Below are 25,679 nucleotides of genomic sequence, written 5' to 3'. Positions count from 1 at the left end.
AGAGGCCGAATTAGAGACACTGTGTTTGGAGGCAAGTAGACCACTTCATTGTCCTATATCAAAAGAACTTTTAAAAGGCAGTCTTTTATTGACGGTACTTCCTGACTTCAAGAACAGAGCATTGATGGAACCAATGCAGAAAAAGGGTTGTCATTGTCCAGGCCTTCTTGTTGTAAAGTTAAAAAACTGGCAGCTGGTGTTTATCTTTTCCCTTCAAGGCTTGGGCATCAGCAGCTTTATAGGTAAGGGCAGTCTAGGTCATAAACCCAACTGCATTTGCACAGAACAGTAGAATTTGCCTGTCTCTACCTTATCCTGGTGATTCCTTCTCTTCCTTACTAATGTCCTTTGTGGCATTTTTTTCCCCAGAATAGGGCACTTTCGTCTACATTGAAAACCTGTTCAGGTAGGAATCCTTTCTCTTCAATGATTTGCTTAATGACACCTAGGAACTCATCTGCTGCCTCTTGGTTGGCAGAAGCTGCTTCTCTTGTTATCTTGACATTTCTTAAGCCAAACCTCTTTCTAAAATTATCAAACCATCATTTGCTAGCATTAAATTCCCCAACTTTAGATCTTTCATCTTCCTTTTGCTTTAAGTTGTCATGTAACGACTTTACTTTTTCTCAAATCATACTATAGTCCACAGGTATGCCTTTCTTAGAGCAATCCTGCACCCACATAAAAGCTGCATTTTCAATAGGAGATAAAAAGATATTTTGCAAAAAGTGTATGTGTTTTGTGTCTGCTGGCATAGCTGTAGTGACAGCTTCACAAATTTCATTTTCTTTGTTTTACAATGATTCTTACTCCCGATTCACGTATCTCGAAATGGTGGGCAACCACAGCTGGAGACCTCAGTCATGTATCAAACAATTCACCTTTTTTCTGTAATGTCATGACTTTCCTCTGCTTCTTGGGGTCATTTCCAGCATCACTGGTGACACTTCATATAGGTTCCCTGGTATTATTAAAGTTTACAGTGTTGTACTAAATGTGATGAAAAATATGCCAGACCTGGCCGGGCCTGGTGGCTCAATGTCTGTAATCCCTGTGCTTTGGGAGGCCAAGTCAGGCGGATCATGAGGTCAGGAGATTTAGACCATCCTGGCTGACATGGTGAAACCCTGTCTCTACTAAAAATACAAAATATATATATAGCTGGGTGTGGTGGCGGGCACCCGTAGTCCCAGCTACTCAGGAGGCTGAGCCAGGAGAATACCTTGAAGCCAGGAGGTAGAGGTTGCAGCAAGCCGAGATTGTACCACTGCACTCCAGTCTAGGCGATAGAGCGAGACTCCATCTCAAAAAAAATAAATAAATAAAATAAATATGCCAGACGTGTGAGAGAGGACTTATTGCTGTGATGAGCAGTTCACTGGAGAGACAGACTGCTCCCATGGAGATGATTAGTGTCACATGTTGTTTTAAGCCAATCCTCCAAACAAACTCGTCTCAATAGCAACAGAAGTGGCTACAAAATTGTTCCAGTAGCACAGCATGTACTACAGTTAATTTTATACAGCTCTGATTTCATCCTGCATCTTTACAATTGTTTACATTTCTCCTGACTGCAGATGGTGCCATGTATGGTCTGTGTTTGTGTGTGTAGGTTTTGATAAATTTTAACTTTTTATAATAGATTTGTGTATATTTTATTTAGACTACCGTCTCTATATATTTTACGCATTCATGACACATAACCTAACTTAAAAATTTTGAGGCCGGGTGCGGTGGCTCACGCCTGTAATCCCAGCACTTTGGGAGTCCAAGGCGAGTGGATCATGAGGTCAAGAGATCGGGACCACCCTGGCGAACATGGTGAAACCCTATCTCTACTAAAACTATAAAAATTAGCTGGGCGTGATGGTGCACGCCTGTAGTCCCAGCTACTCGGGAGGCTGAGGCAGGAGAGTCACTCGAACCCGGGAGGTTGCAGTGAGCCGAGATCCAGCCACTGCACTCCAGCCTGGTGACAGAGTCTCAAAAAAAAAAAAAAAAAAAAAATTTTCAGGCTATGCGGTTTGAGTTTTTCAAATTTTTGTAAATCTCCAAATTTTTTCCCAATATGTTTATTGCAGACAATTTGTGTATAAACAGACCTACACAGTTCAAATTTGTGATTCAAGAGTCAACTGTACTTGTAGAAATACTACAAATTACAGATGAAACCAAGTATTCTTCATTTCATTAAAACATACTGTGTTTAGATGCTAGAGATACAACAGTGAACAAGATGGAAATGGTTCCTTCTGTCATGGAACTTATAGTTTAATGGATATAGCAGACAACAAACAAATAGGCAACACATATATATTTACCTAATAGGGTGCAGAGATCGAGGCTAATTGTTCTCTTAACACAGACAAGGTGGTCAGAGAAAGCATTTCTGAGGAGTTGAGATTCAAGGTGTAGGCTTCCAGGAAGTCACGCTTGTGAAGGAAGAGCGTTACAGAGAGGAGCTCAGCATGCGCAGAAGCCCTGAGAGGGAAAGAGCTTAACCTTTGCCTGTTCAGAAAGAAACAGAGGCAAGGGCCAGGTCACACAGGGGCTCATATCCATAGTATGGAATCTGGGCTTTATTTTGAATGCATGGGAAGACACTGAAGAGTTTTAAAACTCAACAGGGTCCAATGTTTGTATTATATGGAAAATAGAGCAGGAGTGGAAGCAGGAGACCGCTAGGAAGTCCTTGTGTAAGATGAGAAGTGATGGTGGCCTGGACTAGGATGGTCAAGGTGGAGAGCAAGAGAGGGTTCGTTCAGATTATATTGGATGGTAGAACTGATGGAGCTTGTTGGATTGGGTGTGGGGAGTGAGGGAGATAGAGAAATCAAGGATGAGTCCCACGTTCCTAACTTGAGGAATGGGGTGTATGGGAGTACCATTAGCCGACATAAATTGTCTGAAGGAAATAGAGAAGGACACGCAACAAAGCCCAAAGGAAATTTGAAGGTTGGCAACCCTTAGCAGAGTCTAGCCACCCACATGTTTTTATTCCCATTCTCTTGCTTCTTACCAAAATAAAAGCTTTTCATCTGCTGCAGACTCTTTGAACACAGTGCAGCCTCTGTATCATCAATAATTTATGCAGCGTTCTCAAGTAAAAGCGTTAGTGTCCAAGGCCTTGTGATTCTGATCTGGTTTCCCAGAAATATTTCACAGAGCAGATATGAAAGGGAAGATTTAGAAACAAAATAATCCATCACTTATTGCTGTGGTGCAATGTAAAGGGCCATAATTAAGTTGTCCCCAGCATCATTCTCCTTTTTGTAGGTGTGTATTTCAACTAGAAAGATTATCTTTCCTCCAAGATCTGTTGTACTAGTGCCTGAACCCTATTTATAGGAGACTAAACAGGTTGATTGGTAAGTTTTGCTTTTAGCTGGTATTATTTTTCCCTGTGCACCACCAGAAAGGATTTTGGAGTTATACCTTTGCAACTTTCAGTCTGACACTGTTAGTTAACTTGTATCAGGAAGGTGATTATTCTCATCAGGTATCATTCTTTTAATAATAAATAACTTTTTTGTTATAATAAAATATCTTCGCTGTAGACAAATTGGAAAGTAGAGAATTTGTACACCAACCACTTACAATCTCAGGGCCAAGAAGTAACATTCTCTTCCAGTCTTTAAAAAATCTAGTCAGTGTGATGCTTCATACTTTATGTGCAATTTTATATCCTCATTTTTCTACTTAACATTCTATTATGACTTTTTTGTTTTTTTTTTTTTTTTGAGACAGAGTCTCGCTCTGTCACCCAGGCTAGAGTGCAGTGGCGCAATCTCGGCTCACTGCCAGCTCCGCCTCCCAGATTCATGCCATTCTCCTGCCTCAGCCTCCTGAGTAGCTGGGACTACAGGCGCCCACCACCACGCCCGGCTAATTTTTTGTACTTTTAGTAGAGACAGGGTTTCGCCGTGTTAGCCAGGATGGTCTCGATCTCCTGACCTCATGATCTGCCTGCCTGGGCCTCACAAAGTGCTGGGATTACAGGCGTGAGCCACCGCGCCCGGCCTATTATGACTATTTTCTATATCTTATCAACTATTACTCAAAGACAACATTTTGAATGGCTATATGGTATTCCATTGGATGGAGTACTTAATCATTTTCCTGTTGTTGAGCATTTAGGTTGTTTGTTGTTCTTCGTAGAGAAATTTTAAGTTAAGGAAAAAAAGCCAGTTTTTACAGAACACATTGTTTTAACAAAAGAGACTAAATTTTCTACTCAAGCCAAAATAATTTGTAAAAACCACTGTCTACTCCAGGCAGCTCTAGAAGAATGATCAATCAGGGCATCAGAACAATTGCACTAAAAACCCTAGTCTCCTGGCAAGTCATTTCCGTGCTCTCAACTCTTGCAGTGTTTTTCCATGCTCTGTAAGGTGCCAGAGTTAAACACGAACCACTCTTGCTAAGGAAGTCAGCTCTGTTACTCATGGGGATCTTTGCCCTGGTCCTTTGAAGCTTCTCAGCATTTCCATTTGTTGCTTGTACCTCTGGATCTTGCCTTGCAACAGTGACTAGAACTAGGGAAAGATAGGCACAGCCCTCTTACTACAGCTTTGAGCTGCCAAATTTGTACTGCTTTATCCTCATCCCAGCCCTCCACTATGCCAGTCCCTTGGGTCTCAGCGGGCCACCTCCTTCTGACTACCCTTCAGTCAGCAACTGTTGATTGAGCGCTTTCCAAATTCCAGAAACTGGCTAGATGTTGGGAATACAGTGATCAGATAGATGCAGATGCTCTTTATGATTGGTGGGAAGTAATTATGTGGGAGGGAAGATAGAGAGTTATGTATGGTGTGGGAGAGTGATGTACTAAAAGAGAGGTCTAGACAGTTGTTTTTTTTTTTTTTTTAGATGAGGTCTTGCTTTGTTAACCAGGCTGGAGTGTGGGATCTCTGCTCATTGCAGCCTCCGCCTCCTGGATTCAAGCAATTCTCCTGTCTCAGCCTCCCGAGTAACTGGGATTACAGGCATGCGCCACCAGGCCCAGCCAATTTTTGTATTTTTAGTAGAGATGGAGTTTCACTATTTTGGCCAGGCTAGTCTCAAACTCCTGATCTCAAGTGATTTACCTGCCTCAGCCTCCCAAAGTGCTGGGATTACAGGCGTGAGCCACCGTGCCCGGCTGTCTAGACATTTTTGACCTCAGCTAACTTTCCCACACTCTGAGCACTCTCTACATACTGTATTTTAAAACCTGTGTACACACCCCTTTAGGTGTGATCTGCTTTTGTTAAAACTGTAAAATAAACACAGAAGGACACAGCTAGTGAAGTGGAGGCATTGTTCAGTAAGGTTGTGTCTCTCTAGTGGCCTCCATGCTTGGAATTGTCAAGCTGGTCCTCCAGTGTTGCAACACAAGTCTCTTAAAATCCTTCGGAGATCAGGAACTGCTCCTTCTTACTGCTGTGCCTGTGACATAATGCGTCGCACATGCATCCTGGAGGTGGAGGTGGGTAGAGCTGAGCTGCTAATCTTCTTAGCAGGCGACATTTATTGTTGAGGTTTCCTCTTAAAAGGACCTCATGAACACAAAATATCAGTGAATTTTGCCTTTGTTGGGCTGTTCCTTTATCACACTTTATACTATAAATCTGCTATGCTTGAGGTGTGGGCTTTGGTTTTTGGTTTATTTGGTAATTTGACAAATATGTCTTCATGGGTGAAGAACAGAACAGTTTCACCTGCTAAGTTCTATGTGAGCATTTCCCCAGCACATTGTTTTTGTAAAAACGACCAGTATCTGACAGATGTTTGTTACTGAACTCTCTGCTGGACATGCCAGGAAAATGCAGCAAATACATTTGGATTTCAGTAATACATCCATCTCATGATATTTCTTTATAAAGATGAAGAAATATGGGCTACATACAAGGAAAAGCAGATGAATTAGGAATATTAGGCATTGTGTGTGGTGGTAATGTGGTATAGGGAACCCCAGTCATGCATTCATTGGTTCTAAGTTAACATTTTTCCTCCACTTCTTATTAAATACGTGGCCTTGGACAATTTAATTGAGGTAATCAGAATTATGTATAATAGTGATTAATAGTCACCCAGTAATTGCTCAATTACTAAACAGTAACTCACTATACCAAGGATTCAGTTTGATTGATTCAGTCCTCTGCAACATGTGGGTACTGTTGTTATCTCCCAATTTATTTATTTTTTTCTGCTCCTTAATTTTTTAATTTTATTTTTTGAGATGGAGTCTTGCATTGTTGTCCAGGCTATAGTGCAGTAGCATGATCTCGGCTTACTGCAACCTCCGTCTCCCGAGTTCAAGCCATTCTCCTCCCACAGCCTTCCAAGTAGCTGGGATTACAGGTGTATGACACCACACCTGGCTAATTTTTTGTATTTTTTAGTAGAGACAGGGTTTCGCCTTGTTGGCCAGGCTGTTTTCGAACTCCTGACCTCAGGTAATCCGCCTGCCTTGGCCTCCCAAAGTGCTGGGATTATCCCCCAACTTATATGTGAAGAAACTTAGGTGCAGATAAATTGAGTGAATAATCCCAGATTGCACAGCTTGTCTTTGTTGGACCCAAGATTTGCACTCAGGTCATTATCACAAATAACCTATGCTCCTACCACTACACTCTAACCTTTGTAAGTCCTTATTTGCTCAGTTGGGTAGTGGGAACTTATTTATCTGATAAAATATTAGGTGCTTTTGGTGTTCGTATTTGGGTAAATTACAAGTCTCCCCCTTTCTGGCACTATTCCTTCTTTTTATTGAAACTGGCAATAGGACTTTTTGTTCCGGCTTAATTAACCAGGTGTATTAGTCAGGATTCCCTAGAGAGACAGAACTAATAGGATAGATAGACTTATTTATAAAGGCAAGTTTATTAAGTGTTAACTTACATGATCACAAGGTCCCACAATAGGCTGTCTGCAAGCTTGAGCAAGAACAGCCAGTCTGAGTCTCAAAACTGAAGAACTTGGAGTTCGATATTTGAGGGTGGGAAGCATCCAGCATGGGAGAAAGATGTCAGCTGGGAGGCTAGGCCAGTCTTGTCTTTTCACATTTTTCTGCTTGGTTTATATTCATTGGCAGCTAATTAGATTGTACCCATCAGATTTAAGGGTGGGCCTGCCTTCTCAAGCCCACTGACTCAAATGTTAGTCTCCTTTGGCAACACCCTCACAGACACAACCAGGATCAATACGTTGCATCCTTCGATCCAACCAAGTTGACACTCAGCATTAACAATCACACTAGGTGAGACGGGAGTGCTGTGCCAGGTGATAAACGGGTTTTTGTGCGGTGCTGCTGAGTATATATCTTGCTCAAAGTTGTGAGAGTTACATGAGATTAAAGAAGACAAAATAGGCCAGGTACGGTGGCTCACGCCTGTAACCAGCACTTTGGGAGGCTGAGGCGGGCGTATCACCTGAGGTTGGGAGTTTGAGACCAGCCTGACCAACATGGAGAAACCCCATCTCTACTAAAAAAAATACAAAATTAGCTGGGTGTGGTGGCGCATGCCTGTAATCCCAGCTACTCGGGAGGCTGAGGCAGGAGAATCACTTGAACCTGGGAGGTGGAGGTTGCAGTGAGCCGAGATTGCACCATTGCACTCCAGCCTGGGCAACAAGAGCGAAACTCCATCTCAAAAAAATAAATAAATAAAATAAATAAATAAAAAATAAAAATAAGATAAAATAGGAGAAAGTGTAAAGTAGAAAGGATCTTACACAAGATCCTTACACAAGGATCTTGAACAAATATGGCCAATCTATTGACTTAAAAGCTGAGTAAAATTTTACTACATTGTAATTGTTCATAAAACACAGGATGAATATGAAAATAGGATTTGTAATTCTTAAGTATTTCCCTTTTTTGATAATTGGCTTCCTCTTAAGAATTGTGATGCTCAATTACACTTACAAGAGATTACATTTATAAGAGATTCCTTTACATCAAGGTCATCCTGAGGGAGGATTCTGTCGGTCTACTGAAGGGTCCTAGCTGTGATCCTGCCCATTTCAATATTGTGTCAGTATCTGAGATAAAGTAAAGTGGGTGGTTATCTGTTTGTGGATGATCTAAAGCTGTAGATTTAGTTTTCACTGAGTCTTTATATTTTTTCTCCAATGATTTTGAAAGGTAGACTATTTAAAATGTAATTATTTTAAATTGTGGCCAATTTAAAGATTTTCATATACCTACTTAGAGCTGTTTTTCACTACCTAATTTATGTCATTGTACTTACATATTAAAGTAGAATAACTCCGTTTATTCTTCATATATCTGAAAGTGACTTTCTTTTGCCTGCATCTTTGGTTGATAGCTAACACAGTATAAAACTACAACTAGATGTGAAAATTCGTTAGGTCAAGGACTGCTTATTTTGTTACCTTGTTTTTCACATGGTGCTCAACCTTATGTTTTAGATATAATTGATACTCTTTCCATATTGTTGATTCGTTGTGAATTTTTAAAAATTAAGAACTAAGCCTTAGGAAGTTTTAAGGTACTTGTTTACATGCTGTGAGTTAGGGCTTCTCCTAACAAGAGATTGTATGATTGAGTTATATGCTAACGTGTTTATGCTTGATTAGTTGACTTCAAGTGCTCAAACACAGGAAATAATTGCCCAATTGAAGATGTCTAACATTATTAGATATTAAGCTATATTTCAGACCCATACTAAATCATTCATTTGAATATAGTACAAGAAACTTCTTTATTGGGACTTATTTTTCCTCTTTACAAAATACCCTTGAAAAGAGATAGTGATGTAGTCGAAAGAGTGAGGGAACCTGAGTTCCTTGACTATGTACTATAAGAACATGGGCCTGTCATATTAATTTTCTGGGACTAACAATTTGTACTATAAAGTAAAAGGGTTACAAATCAAAATCCCTTTCTATTTTTTTCAGTTACCACCTGTAAAGTATGGTAGTTATAGTAATCCTATCTGAGTGGGGTGTTTTGCAGAACCTTAGTTGATTCCACTCCTCTGACTTAGGATAATGACTGTTTCTTGTGTGGGGGCCACAGATGCCAGGATTTAGATATGCTATCATTAGAAAGCAAACTAATTTTTCACAGGTTTCTATTTTTTAATTCTTTATCGTTATATTTGCTAGTGGGTGTCAAGAGAATCAGGGATATTGATTAACCTGTGTGAATGAGTAGCTGGAAACACATGTGCTTTGCTTTTTGGAACTCAATTGTTCTTCAGCCAGTCAGGTTATCTACCTAAATGAGGGAATTCAATAACACTTTTTCTTTGTGCATAAGAGTGGTTATTTCTTATGGTGTTTGCATGATGGTATTTTTTATTTTTATTTTCCAGTGAAATATAAACACGATTTTTAAAAGCTTTATCCGTCTTTGGAAATTAATGATCAGTTTGCATAAAAGCACTTGATCTGGAAAACTTCGAATATGTTCTATTTAATACCATCTGCTATATATCTTTTCTATTGGTTGTTATGGAGACTTATTTTTCATGAAGGGACATGGTGCTGCTTTACTTGAAGACTGAATTTGCTTTGATTTCATAGTTCATTATGGTAAAACTAAACACCATAATTCTTAAGAGGAAGCCAATTATCAAAAAAGGGAAATACTTAAGAATTATAAATCCTATTTTCATATCCATCCTGCATTTTATGAGAAATCACAATGTAGAAAAATTTTACTCAGCTTTTAAGTCAATAGATTGGCCATATTTCTTCAGCAACTACTGTGTGATGGTATCAAAGAAATGGCAGATATACTGCACTTCCATGTTTATTGTAGCACTATTCACAATAGCCAAGATTTGGAAGCAACCTAAGTATCCATCAATAGATGAATGGATAAAGAAATTGTGGTAGGTGCCGGGCGCGGTGGCTCAAGCCTGTAATCCCAGCACTTTGGGAGGCTGAGACGGGCGGATCACGAGGTCAGGAGATCGAGACCATCCTGGCTAACATGGTGAAACCCGGTCTCTACCAAAAATACAAAAAAAAAAAAAAAAAACTAGCCGGGCGAGATGGCGGGCGCTTGTAGTCCCAGCTACTCGGGAGGCTGAGGCAGGAGAATGGCATAAACCCGGGAGGCGGAGCTTGCAGTGAGCTGAGATCCGGCCACTGCACTCCAGCCTGGGCGACAGAGCGAGACTCCGTCTCAAAAAAAAAAAAAGAAAATGTGGTACGTATACACAGTGGAGTACGATTCAGCCATAAAAAAAGAATGAGAGCCTGTCATTTGCAACAACATGGATGGAACTGCAGGTCATTATGTTAAGTGAAATAAGCCAGGCACAGAAAGAGAAACTTCGCCTGTTCTCACTCATTTGTAGGAGCTTAAAAATTAAAACAGTTGAACTAATGGAGATAGAGAATAGAAGGATGGTTACCAGAGGTTGGGAAGGTAGTGGTGGGGACATGGGGATGTGGAGATAGTTAATGCGTCCAAAAAAAGAAAAATAGAAAGAGTGGATAGACCTAGTATTTGCCAGCACAATAGGGTGACCATGGTCAGATATAATTTAATTGTACATTTAGAAATAGCTAAAAGAGTATAATTGGATTGTTTGTAACACAAAGGATAAATGCTTGAGGTGATGGATACTTCATGTACCCTGATGCCTGATATTACACATTCATGCCTGTATCAAAACATCTAATGTACCTTATAAATATATATCTACTAGGTACCCACAAAAATTAAAGATAAAAGGAAATAGTAGATCTAATTTCTGCTTTTGAATAGGTTATTATTTAAAAAGAAAATAGTGGTCAAGGCAAGAAATATGTCTTTGCCTGTTTAATATGCTAGAATGGACACAAATAATGGCAAAGTTTCATTCATTCTTGTGTATGTGTGAGAACGTGTTCATGTATGTAATATATATGGAATTTCTGGCATATATATGGATATATTTGAAATTCCTACTAATTTTAGAGGTATAGATCTAAACTTGTTCTGAAGTTGAGAATTATGTCATCCCCCAAAGACTATATTTCATAGAAGTACTGCTTCTGGTCAGAAGTGCTGTGGATCTTAATATTAAATCAAATTCTTGGCCAGGCATGGTGGCTTATGCCTGTACTCCCAGCACTTTGGAAGGCCAAGGTGGCAGAATCACTTGAGCCCAGGAGTTCGAGACCAGCCTTTGCTACATGGTAAGACTTCATCTCTGCAAAAAAAAAAAAAAAAAAAATTAGCTACGTGTGGTGATGTGTACCTGTAGTCCCAGCTACTTGGGAGGCTGAGGTGGGAGGATCACTTGATCTCAGGAAGTTGAGGCTGCAGTGAACCAAGATTGCACCACCCCACTTCAGCCTGGGCAAGAGAGCAAGACCCTGTCTCAAAAAATCAATCAAATTCTTATATACCAACTAATTGTTAGTTTTCTTTTCATATATTCCTGACCTTGGACCTCACACCTCCACCATTTTTAGGATTTGTCTGATTAAGTTTTAAAATTTTGTTCTGGATTTTACATTGTTTGATCAGCATAACCAATTGACACAAGTGCAGTGGGATCTTTCAGTGGGCACCCAGACCTTGGGTGGGGCTAGACACTGGCTGGTCAAAGAATAAGAATCTGTGGGTAATGGAGATCAAAATAGGCCTGAGTGCTACAGAATCAGTTGCAGAATCAGTTGTAACAGGAAATGTGGAGAAGGCAAACAGAGTATCGGGTAACTCATGACTGCAAAACCATAATTATAAAAACATTTCCCTTATACAGACCCTAGTGTTTAACTTCAGTGTTCATTGAAAAGGAACTGGTATGTAAGTGATACTACATCAACATGACACAATCTTATCAAGTCATTACAATAAAACATACGAAGACTAAATGAAATGCTTGACAAATATATTTAAGGTGTAATGTTAAATAGAATAGAACCCACAGTGTGATTTCAAGGATAATAAAATTGTGTGAAAGCTAATAGTCAATAAAGTAATTCTATTAAAATGATAGTTTGCGGGGTTTTTTAAAGAATTAATGTTTTTCATATATATGAATTTTTAAAATCAATCTTTTGATTACCACAAGATAAAATAATGTTTAATATAATATTGCCTGGCCAGGTGTGGTGGCTCACACCTGTAATCCCAGCACTTTGGGAGGCCAAGGCGGATGAATCACCTGAGGTCAGGAGTTCGAGACCAGCCTGGCCAACATGGTGAAACCTGGTCTCTACTAAAAATACAAAAATTAGCTGGGTGTGGTGGTGGGTGCCTGTAATCCCAGCTATTCAGGTTCCTGAGGCAGGACAATCGTTTGAACCTGGGAGGCAGAGGTTGCAGTGAGCCGAGATTGCACCACTGCACTCCAGCCTGGGCGGCAGAGTGAGACTCTGTCTCAAAAAAAAAAAAAAAAACCAAAATATAATATTGCCTTTCCACTAAATAAATGGGAAAACAAATCCAGTTCTGCCCTTTTAAAGACAATTAAAAGGAGTTTTAGGTCCTGCCATTTTCAAGACAATTAAAAAGAGTTTTAGGTCTCTGAGATGTGTGGGCTATAGGGAATCAGAATGTGCATTTGGCTTTTTTTCCTGCAGTCTCAACCACAAAATTCAGCTCTAAGGATTCCTACGCTAAATGGGGAAGCAGGAAGAGCAAGTCTTGAAAGATTCAAGTCCATTGACTCACCCTTCTCACTGGCCAGCCTGCTTAAACTTATTTGAACCTTACTTTCTACACTTTTGGTTGGGGCGGGGGAGGGGTAGTAGGAATAATTTATGATGCTTTTTACAAGTAATTTGACGCAAATTATTTATTATGCAAAATAATTAGATACCCAGAGAACATTTATATAAACCATCTGAATCCCAGGCTCAGTGATAAGAAAAACTTAGATGTAAATGTTCTACTTTTCAGAAGACCAGTCAAAGGCCCTGAATTTTACATCCGTAAAGGCACAAGGGAAGAATATAAATTGAATTAATAATTAAAGGAAGGTCTGAATCCGCAGACATAGCAAAGATGGAGGATTATATATAAAAGGGTAATAGAGAGGGACACTGACATTAAAAGGAAATATATAGCCATTACTGTGCCAGAAAAAGAAAAGGAACAGTATTTATATTGGTTGTCACGTAGAACATTAATATGTAGGATGAAGCTTAAGAATCTAAGCATGTTTTCAGATTATATTTCGGTTTGTCGTGATTCAAAAGGATAACTTGTGTGTGACCAATTTGATGGTATATGAGTCAGGCAGCTCAGGCTGCCATAACAAAACTTCATGGACTGGGTGGCTCAACAGGAGTTTCTTTCTCACAGTTATGAAAGTTGGGAAGTTCAAGATTAAGATGCCAGCTGACTTGGTTCCCTGGTACCAGGTCTTTCTTATTGGTTTGCAGAAGGCCACTTTCTTGCAGTGTCTTCACAGGGTGAGGGGGGAAAGGTGGGAGAGGGAGAGAGGGAGAGGGAGAAGGAAGAGAGGAAGGCAGGAGTCTGTTCTTATGAGGGCACTAATCCCATCATGAGGGTCCCTTGGGCTGCTCCCTCATGATCTCATCTAATTCTAATTGCCTCTCAAAGGCCCCATCTCCAAATACCATCACATTGGGGGCTAAGGCTTCAACGTAAGAATTTTGGATGAACACAGTTCAGTCCATAATAGATGATAATTTTGCCAACAGGTACCCTATCTTATACTTTTTTGGCCCCTAAGCAGGGGGCTCATTCTAATTATAGTACATGTGCTCTCATGGAGATCAGAGTCAGTATTGTTTGATTAAAGGTGATAACTTACTAATCTTTTACTCACTGTGATATGAAATTCAATCATACTTTCGTAGTAGTCTGTGAAATTTATTTCAGTGAGCTGGTCTGTTAGAATGCTAAGCAGCAGTAGCAATACCATTCATGTGTTTATTTTTTTACCTTTTCTTTTTCTAGAACATTATATTTAATACATGTTAAATTTTTCTAAGATACGATAAATTTCTGAGGTCTCCTCAAAAGATATAATCATTAATATAATAGTTTACCAGGAGTAAGTTAAATTAAATTTAGATTCTTCGTAGGAAAACAGTGAATGTTTATGTTCATCTACTCTGTATGTCAAACATTGGATAGAAAAATGATACATCCTGAACTTGGTAGCACTCCTGTGACCAACTCAGTTTATCTATTCTGTGCCAAAATAATGGGTTAGTTCTGCCATTTTAGTTAGAATTATTAGCGCCTTAATCACCCTACATAGTCAGATACAGTGGAGCACAGGATGCTGGAAACTTTCCTTTAGTTTTTTACATCTTTCAAGTAGAAGAAAAGAACATTAAGAAATTCCTTGGTTTTGACCTTTGCAGATGCTCTCATTAATCAATAGTGATATTTTAAAGAATTGATTTTTTTAAGCATGGGGATATTGTCCTATAGACAGAAAAATAATCAAAATCAAAGATAAAACTGGAAATAGAATCTTGTTTGCTTTTTTGTTTCTTTGCTTTTGTTTTTGTATTTCACTGTGTTCTTTTTTGAGGTCCTAGACAGAATTAAATTAGCAATCTAGGTGATAAGAGTTTTTAAATGATATGAGTGATGATTTTATGTGAATTATAAAATATAGTCCCAATTCTTTTTTTGCTTTAAGCCCAGGACAGAGATTAAATGTTTTCACAATAAAGCTTTCGTTTCTGTTCATTTTTGTTTCTTTCAATTGATAGGACATGGAGAAAGATATTTGCATTTATGGTTGTGTACAGTACTTCAGGTCCAGGCACAGTGGCTCACACCTGTAATTCTAGCACTTTGGGAGGCTGAGATGGGCAGATGACTTGAACCCAGGAGTTCAAGACCAGCCTGGGCAACGTGGCGAAAGCCTATCTCTACAAAAAATACAAAAATTAGCTGGGTGTGTGGCATGCACCTGTAGTCCCAGCTACCTGAGAGGTTGAAGTGGGAGGATCATCTGAGTCCGGGAGGGTGAGGCTTTAGTGAGCTGCGATTGTGCCACTGCACTCCAGCCTGGGCAACATAGCAAGACCCGGTCTCAAATAAAATAAAATAAAATAAAATAAAGATAAAATAAGATAAAATTTCCATCTGCTGCTTTCTTAGTTTTATATCTCTTCCTATAGAAGCATAGTTTACTTGCTTCTTTGAAGGAAGCTGAATTTTTAAAAACATACACTAACCTGGAAAATACCTTTGGTACTACATCCTGGGGATGAAATTTAATACCAATATGTGCCATTTATAGCAATTCCCAACAGGCATTACTTATACTAATGTGTATCAGTGTTCTTGTATAAGATTTGAAGCAAAATAATTTTCAGAACATTAAATTTCTATTTAGGGAAATAATTAGATTTCCTCATATTTCTTCGGTAATTAAACAATAGCTATGACAACATAATATAGCATTTATTTAAAGGCATTTTCTATTTTATTACCTTTGGTTTTTTAAATACGATATGTTATTCAACAAGAAAAAACTACTGCCTTTTTCTATTTAAGATAAACATTAAAATTTATGGGACAATATACATGGGAAAAGTTTTTTTCTCTTACATTATCCTTCTTAACATATTGCAAATAAACATATATTCTTTTGCTTTTCTTTTAGTTAATGCTTTCTTAACTAAAAAATTTAATAAGTATGTAACTATTATGAAAAAAATTTAATAAATATGATTATGAAAATTATTATGAAAAGTCAGAAAAACATTAATGAAATATCAAGGTAATTAAAAAACTACTTCCCTATAGGTTTCTGTCAGGGGCTTCCAGCAATGTCTCAAAAGATTTTGCTTTTTTCACACTGTTTAATTAACTTGAGAAAAGTCCCAAGTGTACCCTTATTACAAACATCCTTCAGAAAAGTGGTGACTATAATGTGTACAGTGGTGTCTTCACCAGCAGCAGGACCAAAGTGTTGGGGTTTGCAGGTGAAATTTGACTGTAATTTATTTACTTCGGTCGAATTTTAATGCTATAATACAGATAATTTTGTCATCAACTTTACTAAAATATCTCCTAAAATCAGTTCTCTTATTTGTTGCTTCATAAAGCTGTTTTATAGCAAATGTACACTGTTCTTCAGGTCTTCACATTCCCTGGTCTGGGATTCTTTAAGGAAAAGCTTTCTCTTAAAATACTGTTTGCTTCCCAGAGATAAGTCTATGGGAGAGGATTCACCTGTTAAGAGTTTCCCAGCAAGTGCGTGCCATGGAACAGGAGTTGATGGATCCCCACTGTGTTCTCTACAGGCCATGGTATATTGAAAAAGCTTAATTTATCCTCATTAAAACAAAACACACCTTGACCTTAAAGGGGGAAAAATGACTAATCTCATTGTGTATCTTGTTTTCCTTTGGGTGTATCTCTTAAACTGACTAACACTTATAAGCACACTGCCTGCAGCTCTTCAGTCACTTTCACATATATTAAGACAGTTAAGTAAGTCTTAGAGTAATCTTTGAGGAAAAGCTATTATTCTAATTATACTGATAAAGAACTGAGTCTCAGTGAGGAAGCATTTGCCAAGATTCTATAGCAAGTTGGGAATAAAACTAGAAATTTGAGGGCTTTTTGGTTCAAGTCTTTTTTTTTTTTTTTTTTTTTTGAAACGCAGTCTTGCTTTGTTGCCCAGGCTGCAATGCAGTTGCGTTCACTGCAAGCTCCGCTTCCCGGGTTCACGCCATTCTCCCGCCTCTGCCTCCAGGGTAGATGGGACTAAAGGCGGCCGCCACCACGCCCGGCTAATTTTTTTGTACTTTGAGTAGAGACGGGGTTTCACCGTGTTAGCCAGGATGGTCTCGATCTCCTGACCTCCTGATCCGCCTGCCTCGGCCTCTGAAAGTGCTGAGATTACAGACGTGAGCCACCGCGCCTGGCCTGAAGCCTTTTATGGTACACTTTATACCAATTCAGTCTTCCTTTTGTGTTCTATCCAGTGCAGGCTGCATATATAGAGCAGAATAGGAAGGAATTCTGCCTCAAGTCCTTGTTTTTTTATTTCTGTGTGTCTGTCAAGGTTGTTAGAATCTCTACCATAGCATAATCCAAGTCATCATTTTATTTCCTTTAGAGCACAGCAGTGGCCTTCTGACTGTACTATGCTCTTCACCTCTCAGCAGCCAGTCATCTTTTTGAAATGTAATTTAGATCATGCCATCCTTCTGTTCAAAAACCGTCAGTGACTTTCCATTGTACTTAGAAAAAAATCCAAAGTACTTATTTTGGTCTTCAAGACCCAGCACGTTCTGGCTCCTGCTTCTCTCTCCCTCACTTGTTCAGTATCATCTGACCATGGTTCCTGAAATACCTTAAACTCTTCCTTGCCTCAGGAACTTTGCACTTAAACTTTCCTTTGTCTGCAGGTCTTCAAGTTCCTTAAATTCTTTGACTCCCTCCAACTAATCCTTCAGATTTCAGCCCAAATGTCATTTCCTGAAGAAATACCTTCTCCTACTTCCTAAACTAAGTCCTCCTAATTTATTCATGTTTTTTCTCTCTCCTGACATTTTTAATTTGCCTTTATACTCATTTAGTAATAACATTTAGCAAGTTCTTCCAGTGTGCCAATCACTTGCCTTTAAACCTTATTCGTAGATGAGGAAGTAAAATACTTTCTCAGATTCCTGCAAGTGTTGAGCCAGGATTTAAACCCAGATTTCCTCCACAAAACGGTAAACTCTGGGACATAGACCGTGTCTATGTATTGTTATAGCTCCAGTGCCTGGTACTTAGTTGGCCCTCAACAAATAGATATTGAACAAATGAACCTGTAGTAATGAATTTTTTTAAACAATAGCATTATTGAAATGTAATTCACATACAGTAATATCTGCCCTTTAAAAATGTTAGATTCAGCCAGGCGTGGTGGCCCACGCCTGTAATCCCAGCACCTTGGGAGGCTGAGGTGGGTGGATCACGAGGTCAGGAGTTACTGAGACCAGCCTGGCCAATATGGTGAAATCCCATCTCTACTAAAAAAAAAATACAAATATTAGCTGGGCGTGGTGGCATACTCCCGTAGCCCCGCTACTCAGGAGGCTGAGGCAGGAGAATTGCTTGAACTGGGAAGGCAGAGGTTGCAGTGAACCGGGATCATGCCACTGCACTCCAGCCTGTGCAACAGAGTGAGACTGACTCCATCTCAAAAAAAAAAAAAAAGTAAGATTCAGTGGTTTTTAGTATGTTCACAGAGTTGTGCGACCATCATCACTATCTAATTTTAGAGTATTTTCATCACCCCAGAAAGAAACTCTATACCCATTAGCAGTTACTTTCCACTTCCTCCCACCATTCTCTGGAAACCACAATCTACTTTCTGTCTCTGTGGATTTGCTTAGTCTAGAAATTTTATATAAATGGAAGTATACAACATTTGGCATTTTGTGAATGGCTTCTTTCATTTAGCCTAATGTTTTCAAGGTTCATCCATTTTGTAACATGTATCAGTGCTCCATTGCTATTACTATTATTTTATTATATGGATATACCATATTTTATTTATCCATTCTTCACTTGGTGAACATTTGGGTTGTTTCTACTTTTTGGGTTTATGAACAATACTTCTCTGAACATTTTTGTACAAGTTGTTGCATGGACATGTATTTTCAATCCTCATGAGTGTATACCTAGTAGCAGAATTGCTATATCATGTGATCACTCTATTACGTACATTTTGAAGAGCTGCCGAACTGTTTTCCAAAGTGGCACAATGACTAAGAAAACCAGAACTTGACAACATTTAAAGCTGTAAAAGCAGATTTTATTCAGGACTATTGCAGGAGGGTAAAAGAGACCCCAGTACAGAACTGAGCTCGGCTCTGAGTACAAGGAAAAGTAGGGGTTTTTATAGCTGGGAAGCAGGGTGGGTAGGTATGTGTCAGTGGATTGAAAATTACTGAGAAGATAAAATGACCTAAAAGATTCTGGCTGAATGTGGGCCAGAGTGATTAGCTATCTCCTGGGGGATGGTTGGGGAATTTGGTCAGATTTTGAGGGTGACCAGAAGGGTGGGAGATTGTGGCTAAAGATTTTTGCAAAGATGGACACAAAGTTTAAAAGTTGAGACCTACTTGGGAAGAGGATTTTGAGGAGCCTGACTAAAGTTTGGTCAAAGTCACATACATTCTTTGTCATACCCAAAACAGACAATTCAGCTGCAGTGCTTTGTCTCAACTTTATTAGCAAGGATGCCTCCCTTAAATTCTCTTACATTCTGCACAGTGACATTTCATTCTGCATCCAGTGGATATTTGTTGACATGGTGTTAGCTGAGCTGGGATATAGCCTGTGGAGAAATTTCATGAAGCTGGCAAAGCTCCTGTTATTTTCTATCTCATGCTTACGTATTAGTGTTTTGTTGGGTTTTCTTTTTCTTTTTCTTTTTTTTAGATCTACATAGAAAGATTTGGCAGGTCTGATAATTTAGGCCTCTGGAAACCTCAGTTATGCTATAAAGAGTAAAGAGCAACATCATATGTTATTGTAGGTTCACAGTTTAGGATACTTGGTCTTATTTTGGTAAATTACTATTTCTATTATAAATGCACATTTCAAAAATAATGAATTATATATTTTTCTTCTTTTTCTTTTTCACTGTTCTTTTATAAGAAGCATTTCATTTTTATGTCTTAGGGTAGGTAGTGGCTCCAATCTAGTACTAAGTTGTTGTTTTTTTTTTTTTTGAGACGGAGTCTCGCTCTGCTGCCCAGGCTGGAGTGCTGTGGCCGGATCTCAGTTCACTGCAAGCTCCACCTCCTGGGTTCACGCCATTCTCCTGCCTCAGCCTCCCGAGTAGCTGGGACTACAGGCGCCCGCCATCTCGCCCGACTAATTTTTTGTATTTTTTAGTAGAGACGGGGTTTCACCGTGTTAGCCAGGATGGTCTCGATCTCCTGACCTCGTGATCCGCCCGTCTCGGCCTCCCAAAGTGCTGGGATTACAGGCTTGAGCCACCGCGCCTGGCCACTAAGTTGTTTTTATTACTGTTATATTATTCCACTTACCAAAGTACAGAGTAATTTGTTTACAAATGAACTAGCAATGGCTAAGAATGGTTTAAACTTTCTCACAAATTGTTTCATCCTACGTTTTTCTACTTTACCACCACCTATCTGCAGTAATGTTACACATCTTCAATTAATGCAAATTCAAAGTTATTTTTATAATGGAGCAGCACTCCTGAAAATAATTGGCTGTCTTGGGGAGTTGGGAATCCAGAGTTGTTCCTTACTCTATTAGAAAAATGAAAGCTCCTTTTAGTGACTAAAACAGAGCTTCCTAACCTTCACCAAGGTTAACTGCATCCTTTTCTGTGCAGTGAGCAGCTAACGTGGTGTGCCAGCTCTGATTGTTTAGGCTTTTATCACAGGAAGTAGATTCAAATGATTGTAATTGCTTGGGTTACATTAATATTCATGGCACATGCCTCTTACCTTACATGGCACTCATTCTCTGTGTATTTAATTAATATGCCATTTTGCCTTTCATTTTGGCACGGGGAGCCATGATTTTAGAGGATGTGAAACAGCGAGCAGCTGGGGAAAGAATGAATACCCAGAACCCAGTGCCAGGATTAACATACTGATGCAGATATTCTGAGAAGGGATCTTTTGAGGCAGGTTAAAAGGAAATGCCAAGTGGAAGCAAAGCCGACCTTGCACTAGCACGTGATACTATTCAAGGAGGCGCTTGGCCTCACTCTGCTGCATTTTGCTCTTGGATTGCCAGCTGCTTCAAGCCAGCTGCTTCAGCACAGCTCAAATGAAGGAAAGAATATTCACTATATATTTTGTATTTGAAAATCTGCTGATAATTTCAAAAGCTTAGAATGTTGACAGTAGCCTGTAGACAAAAATTTAAAACTTAATGATCAGAAAGGAAAATATATCCTTCCTTCCTTTGCAGAATTATTTTTAAAAGATTGTGGCTTGCCTGTTTGGACAATATTCAGAAGACAGAGGGAAAGCATTTTTTACTTTTTATTATAATATGATTAGATATAATGGAATTTAGTAAGTACATTGCAACAATGAATTTAATTGGGCATACAGTATAACTATTTTAAGTTTTCTGGATGTAGATTTTGCAGAAAGAGGAAGTAAATACTGGAATTGAAATGCCATTTTCCAATGGACATTCCAAATAGGAGCTTGAGATGTAATTCATTTTTTCCCCTCTACTGTCAATTGTCCCCTTACATCATAAACTTGATGTCTAGCAAGAGACAATATCACTCCTTTTTGTGTTCTTTTGGTTGATTGTTAACTGGAAGATCCCCCTAACTTGTTACTTCCTGTGGAGACTTTGGGTGATCACCAAGAAACAAGTACTTAAGAGCTTTAGTAATTGATATGAACCCACCAGGTGCCTGTAGAAGCACAGTTTGGTTTATAGGTTACCAGAGTGCCCCTGTTGAGCTTTGCTCCAGGTCCTACTGTGTATTTTAGGCTCTTCACTTCAGTTTGGTGCTTCTCAAAAGCCCTAGAGACAGAGATGGGAATGGATGCCCTTGGCAGCTGGACCACAGGCAAAAGCAGCTCACTGCTGAAACACTATACCCTTGAAGTCCTTTTAAATTAGGTTAATTTTGCACTTTACCCTGCAATATATTCATGATTACTTTAATATAATACAGTTAATTTTCTAATCACCAAATGAAATTGATGCTCTAGGAAGGCATGGCATGTTTAAATTGGGGCTTCTTGATGTTTTATGTACCTGCACTGGAGAATTGTGGACTTAGCGTGGCTGTAGGGGAAATTCTTTTAGTCCTTTCTTTGAAATGGACCTGATAGATACAATAACTTTCAGGACATTTGGTGGCAGAATTTGGTTAATTAGCAGCTTGTTTCAGCTTTCTACTCCGAGTGTTGTGAAAAGAGGCCAGACTTAAAGTCCAGTGAGTTCAAGACCTGGTTCATTATTAATTTGTGATGTTGTACAAATTATTAACATCTTCAGGCCTGTTTCTCATCTGTACAATGAGGTGATGAACCATAAAATATAAAGCACCATTTTCCAAATTACGTTTTGTGAATGATTACTTGCAAAAGGTATTCTAAGGGTGGTTGTCAGGCAATAGGAGGAGAGGGAAATGGAGAGTTGTGATTTAAAGGGTATAAAGTTTCAGTTTTGCAAGATGAGAAAGTTCTGGAGATTGGTTGCACAACGATGTGAGCATATTTAGCAGTAGTAAATTGTACACTTAAAAATGATTAAGATGGTAAATTTTATGTTATGTGCATTTTACGTGCATTTCACAACCATTTAAAAAACTATATTCTAAAAGCTCCATCTTTAAATAAATATTAATTTGTATTACACCCTCCTGCTGGAGAATGACATTGCATTCAACATATCCAAATGTCTTAGACATCCTGGACTTAAAAAAAAACAAACAACTTTTAAACTTTAATCCAGTATTTCTCAAATTCCTTCTCCCAATTAATTTAACATCTCTTAATGTTCTATGGAACTTACCCTTGAAGGAGTCCCATTTGGGAAAAAGTTATCTGGGGTCTTTCCAGTTCAAACATGTTTTTATTCTTCAAAGACACCGTATGGGCTATGCCAAAGTAAGATATTTGATAAAGATTAATTCAGGCCTTCCCAACCTTTTCCATTATCATGGCACGTATAGAAAGTAATATTTGCATGGCACACTGGGGTAAACCGAGAAGGTGGCTTAGGGCTGAGGAGCACGGTAACTCAGTTACATCCTTGGATAAAGATCTGTAACCAGGTGTTTAAAAAGTTATCACTGAGGAAGCTGCGTGACATAGCTTGTTCTCCAGATGTCATTAGTTAGCATGTTTGGTCTGTCAGAGAAGCATTAGAGGCAGATCATACAAAAGTCTATGCTATTTGGTTTGCCTTGGCAGCAATTTATTTTCCACTTTAGAGGAACCAGAAACTCTTCTGATTACATGTGGCTGTGGATATTACTGGTCATTAGACCTAACTGGCAATCCCTCGTGGTATGAGAGTGAGGGATAAGAGGTTTCCAGGAGGATAATACTCTTCCACAGTCTATTTAATATACTGAAGTGATGAATTCAGCAGCCTCCTATTTTTAAAGCGAGAGCATATATCCTAATGTCGTAAGCAGAATAATTCTCATTTAATGGGGGAAATTTTTTTCAACTTCACATTTTTTAGAGGAACAAGTATTTGGTGTAGTAATAGGTATTGGATGTGGGGAGAAAAGGATGTTTATATTAATACATTCTTAAAAGAAATATAGCATAGATCAGTGAGTGAGATCAACATTTTTTATGCTTCAGGCCTTTTTCTGAAGTCATATTCAGCCCTTTCTCTCCACTCTATTCCTCAGTTAGTATCATTCTATAGTGTCACATCTTCTGAATGGCTTACTTAAAGATTCTAGACTGATGGAAAAACAAACAGACAAACAAGAAATTGATTAGATTTGACAATGGCCTACATCATTGTTCAGTTAGTATTTTTATTCAGCTCACCTAGAAACTAAGCAGTCATGATCCACTTAGTAACAGATGTTTTGATTTCAGACATGCCAGGTCTTCCCCAGATTATCTTTTGTACTTACTGTCATTTTTCCCTTAAAACAACTTTTTTTGGTCTTAGTCTTTCCTGTCTTCTCTGAGAATCCTATTAGAGTTTAAGATTTAAAACCAGATGTAGAACTACATCCTTGCTTAGTGTCAGGGAGCCACTGTGAAATCCCATTGACAACCTACTCTGGGCTTTAGAGCCAGAAGTTTAATTACCACCTATTGAGCAAGTTTGATTTGTCACTTCTTGGGTTCTGGCCAGGCAGAGCTAATTCCTCCTAGCAGAGCAAGACTGGTGGGCAGAAGCCAGAACTGAGAAAGTGATGCAGTCACTTCAGCTTGTCCAGCTTCAGGCGTGGATGAAGGGAGTTAAGCATGCCAGATTAAGTCCAAAGTGGCACACAAGCATGAGGGGCAATAGGGGCACCTGGTAAACCACAGCAAGAGGGAGTCTGCAACAAAGAAAGGGGGAGCGTGGTGACCAGCAAGGAGCAAGGGCTTGCAATTTTCAGAAGTCCAGGCAAGCTGTGCTGGCACCAGACAGGAAACATTGAGGCTGGGCTTCAGTCAGAGGCTGGCTTCAGCCTTTGAAGAAGACTGACCGGGGATATTAAGCAGTTACTGGAATGAGACCTGTAAAAAAGGCAGAAGAAAATCAGTAATAACAACTGAATAATAACAACTGAAGAAATCAGTAGACTATTTAACCACATCCGTAGGCCTCTACACAATCTAATACTGTGGAGTATTAAATGAATGAGATAGATTTAGAAATAAAAAACCATCCATGGTATATTAAGGAAAATTCGAATCATAGTATATTACATAATATGTTAGTGAAAGGAACTTTGGGACATGGTAATGTAGAACTCTGTTCAAATGAATGATACAAACACCTTAGGCATACTTTATAGGGACAGATATACTTTGTTTACCTTTTGTTTTCATCCATATATCCTGAGGAAGGTCCACAATTATTGAATAATAACTGCCTAAAGTGGCAAAATGTCTCTGGTACTCCTGAAAAGAGGCAGCTTATTGTGGAGGGGGCATTGTGAGTGGTTAGGGGCACAAACTTTGGATCCCAACTACCCGGGTTTAAATCTTGTTTCTACTATGGACTACTCGTGTGATTCTGAGTAAGTCCTTAACTTCTCTATACCTGTTACCCCATCTGTAAAAGGGGGACAGTAGTAGCACATACCTCAGAGGATAGTTATGAGAACTGAGTAATAATAATATTTTTAAAATCTGTGGAAAAGTATCTGGCCTATAATTAGCCCTATAAATGTTTGTTAAGCAAATACACAAATAAAATACATACTTTCCCAGCTTCCAGGAATCAGGAACTAACCTTAGACTTTGCATCTCATGTGGACATTGTTCTCATGGAACATTATCCACATGATACATTTCTTAAAGTATTGTTTTAAGCACTGTGGAAAAAATGATAGTTAAAACTGTTAGCAGATCATGGAATTGGATTTTTGACCTCAGTCCTTTTGAAATTAAGAAAAAAATTACACTAGTTACTTTAAACTGGCTATTCTGTATGTTTGTACTCCAGCGATATAGAAAGTAGATATTGTTATATGATTTCCTAGATACAATTAATCTAGGCCGGGCATGGTGGCTCACACCTGTATTCCCAGCACTTTGGGAGGCCAAGGCGGGTGGAACACTTGAGGCCAGGAGTTCGAGATTGGCCAACATGGTGAAACCCTGTCTCTACTAAAAATACAAAAATTATCCAGATGTGATGGCTACTTGGTTGGGAGGTTGGGGCAGGAGAATCGCTTGAACCCAGGAGGCGGAGGTTGTGGTGAACTGAGATTGTGCCACTGCACTCCAGCCTGGGCAATAGAGTGAGACCCTGTCTCAAAAACAAGCTACTATCTTGTTTAGATAGCAGATCTTGTCCCCCTCATAGAGTGCTTTGGCAGTTAGGAAAAGTAAATCACACCGAAACTGTTTATGGCGACCCCCCTCACCTCACACATTATGAGCTAGTTAGACAGAAGATAATGCAATTTACAAATATCTGTGGGTGGCCAGGCCTGATTAGTACATGTAAAAGAAAAGTCATTAGATACACTGTGACTTCAAATAATGAGGCAGGGTAATAGGATTTGTTTTAATAAGATTTTGAGAGATTAAACCTCCTAAATCTTTGTAATTCTGTCAGGTAAAGTTAAGGAAAC

At 39.0% G+C, this 25,679-nt stretch overlaps 1 protein-coding gene and 1 long non-coding RNA gene across 13 annotated transcripts in view; one reads left to right on the top strand and one right to left on the bottom strand.

The window, feature by feature from the left end:
- ST7 (suppression of tumorigenicity 7) overlaps nucleotides 1-25,679 on the top strand; it is a 287,041-nt gene that overhangs the window by 101,670 nt on the left and 159,692 nt on the right. The gene's annotated exons all lie outside the window — the stretch shown is intronic.
- On the bottom strand, nucleotides 23,048-25,679 carry LOC117072296. Its single transcript, XR_004432741.1, has 4 exons — nucleotides 25,638-25,679; nucleotides 24,803-24,914; nucleotides 23,425-24,111; nucleotides 23,048-23,334 (listed from the first exon to the last, which is right to left on the bottom strand). It is a non-coding gene; the product is annotated as an uncharacterized LOC117072296 (long non-coding RNA).

This window comes from Trachypithecus francoisi, unplaced genomic scaffold, assembly GCF_009764315.1.
Source record: "Trachypithecus francoisi isolate TF-2019V2 unplaced genomic scaffold, Tfra_2.0 Lachesis_group4, whole genome shotgun sequence".
NCBI lineage: Eukaryota > Metazoa > Chordata > Mammalia > Primates > Cercopithecidae > Trachypithecus > Trachypithecus francoisi.
This window is presented reverse-complemented; position numbering and strand designations above follow the sequence as displayed.